This window comes from Pavona decussata, unplaced genomic scaffold (assembly GCF_977016875.1).
Source record: "Pavona decussata unplaced genomic scaffold, jaPavDecu1.1 SCAFFOLD_1400, whole genome shotgun sequence".
Classification (NCBI taxonomy): Eukaryota; Metazoa; Cnidaria; class Anthozoa; order Scleractinia; family Agariciidae; genus Pavona; species Pavona decussata.
The window spans coordinates 5,001-7,500 of record NW_028146033.1 but is presented as its reverse complement, the minus strand read 5'-3'; the positions used below and the strand labels follow the sequence as shown (position 1 = coordinate 7,500).

At 42.6% G+C, this 2,500-nt stretch overlaps 1 non-coding gene across 1 annotated transcript in view; it reads left to right on the top strand.

Moving 5' to 3' along the window:
* Window positions 1–2,350: 2,350 nt before the first annotated feature.
* The window catches only part of LOC146448096 (small subunit ribosomal RNA), a 1,800-nt gene continuing 1,650 nt past the window's right edge, over window positions 2,351–2,500 (top strand). Inside the window, exon 1 of the ribosomal RNA XR_014861307.1 lies at window positions 2,351–2,500. This exon is cut by the window's right edge and continues 1,650 nt beyond it. This is a non-coding gene — a ribosomal RNA (small subunit ribosomal RNA).

Genomic DNA, 2,500 nt, shown 5'->3' with positions numbered 1-2,500 from the left:
CTCACACAATGTAATATTTTGTAAGTGACAGGTCCACCTCACACCACCCAATTCTTTTTTAAGTGAAAAGTCCTCAAAATTTTTAGAAAAAATCTTACAAAAATACTTTGTTGTAGGGAGGACTTTTGACTTGACCAAAAAAATTGGTGGTGTGAGGAGGACCTTTCACTTAGAATTAGGGTTAGGGTTAGGGTTTGGGTTAGTGTTAGGGTTAGGAAAAAGGTCTAAGTGGTTTTTTAAGGTGTTTAGAGGCTATTTATGCTATATAACGAATATTTGCTTATATACTTAAGTCACTTATTTATAGCAAAAATTTGTTCCAACCAAGTTTTTAAGGACGCTCTTTCGAACGGCAACATTCCCGATTGAAAATGGCGACCTTCCAAAATCATCACTTTGCTTCCCCCTCCATATGGGGATGAGTATTCGACTTTTTCTTTGTCAGAGTCAAGTAAACACATTGAAAATGGAATCAGCATACAAGAAAACCTAGTTTGAGGTAGGTTTTGTGCCTCCCGTGGTATTATAACCATAGAACTGCTCCTGAGGGGGGTAGGGTAGGCCTACCAAAAAGTGCATTTTTGGTTAGGTCGATAATTTCTAAAAAAAATGTGTCCCAACCAGGTTTTTTTGGACGCTCTTTCGAATGGCAACATTCGTGATTGAAAATGGCGACCTACCAAAATCGTCACTTTGCTTCCCCGTCCATATAGGGTTGAGTATTTGACTTTGCTTTCGTCAGAGTCAAGTAAACACATTGAAAATGGAATCAGCACACAAGAAAACCTAGTTTGAGGTAGGTTTTGCGCCTCCCGTGGTATTATAACCATAGAACTGCCCCTGAGGGGGGTAGGGTAGGCCCACCAAAAAGTGCACTTTTGGTTAGGTCGATAATTTCTAAAAAAATGTGTCCCAACCAGGTTTTTTTGGACGCTCTTTCGAATGGCAACATTCGTGATTGAAAATGGCGACCTACCAAAATCGTCACTTTGCTTCCCCGTCCATATAGGGTTGAGTATTTGACTTTGCTTTCGTCAGAGTCAAGTAAACACATTGAAAATGGAATCAGCACACAAGAAAACCTAGTTTGAGGTAGGTTTTGAGCCTCCCGTGGTATTATAACCATAGAACTGCCCCTGAGGGGTTAGGGTTAGGGTAAGGGTTAGAGTTAGGGTTAGCGTTAGGGTTAGGGTTAAAAACAAAAATGATGATGTGAGGAGGACCTTCTTAAAACCTAATTTCAATACACTTATTAGGGGACTAGGGGTCAGTGGACTCAGAAATGTCTTTCCTAGCAGTCTCCTTATAAGAGTATTTTTTTCTGATTTAGGTGAGTCCTCCTCACACCACCATTTTTGTTAGTCGAAAGACCTCTTCACACCACGACTTTCCTGATGGATTTCGATGTAACTGCTAGTGCTGAGAGGTGTGTCTAAAGTGGAACATGTTCCCGCAAAACCTGAGGTCTCCACTGTCTAGCGAGGTACTTACAGTGAATATAGTGAATTTATCAAAAATTGGAGAATTCTGACTTTTGCGATAAATTTTGATGTAATTGGTCGTGCTGAGACGTGTGTGAAAATTTGAACATGTTCCCGTAAAATCTGAGGTGAGAATTAGTGAGGTACTTACAGTGCGTATAGTGACAAATCTTTAAAAGCGTGAAATTATGGGATGTTGTGGCTTCAATGGGTTTTTAAGATGTCACCAGTCATTTGGCATGACTTACAAACGATTTGGCTGGTTGTGGGTTCGATTTTCAAAATTTCATTTTTTTCGCGTTTTTATTTTCTGTCTACCATATCATGCAGTCTCCTTATTAGCGTTTGGGGGTTATAGTGTGGGCAGGTTGGTCGCAAAGGTTCCGGGAGGAGCTGGCTAGTAAACCCTGTCCCTTATGTTCCACGGCGGCAAGGCGGAGAAATAGAGGGCAGAATTGACTAACGGGCAAGGAAAGTTGGGCTTGTAGCTTTCCTTTCGAAGGAGGGAAAAGATGATGCCCGAAAGCATTGTCACTGTAGTGGCAGGCAGAGTGTAGATGGAAGTTGTGTACGCTAGCCTTTGGCTAATGATAGAGACAAAAGAGCAGGAGGATATTTTCCTTCGCAGAAGCACTTTTCTTGCCTTCCTTCAGCTCGCTTGGCGAGTCTGACAGGTATGCCTGAACTGTGCACGGGTCCAGTTGTGAGAAAGACGTGGCAAACAAGACGGGGTTTCCCTTGACCGAGGGACCGTGTGGTCCGTCTGGCTCATGGGTTCCCCCCGTGGAGGCAAAATCTAAGAAAGCTTGCTCTCCCTCTGCGGAGGGGGGCCGCTTAGCAAGGAACTTCTGTTCCCTGCGGTGGATAGTTACCTGGTTGATCCTGCCAGTAGTCATATGCTTGTCTCAAAGATTAAGCCATGCATGTCTAAGTATAAGCACTTGTACTGTGAAACTGCGAATGGCTCATTAAATCAGTTATCGTTTATTTGATTGTACCATTACTACTTGGATAACCGT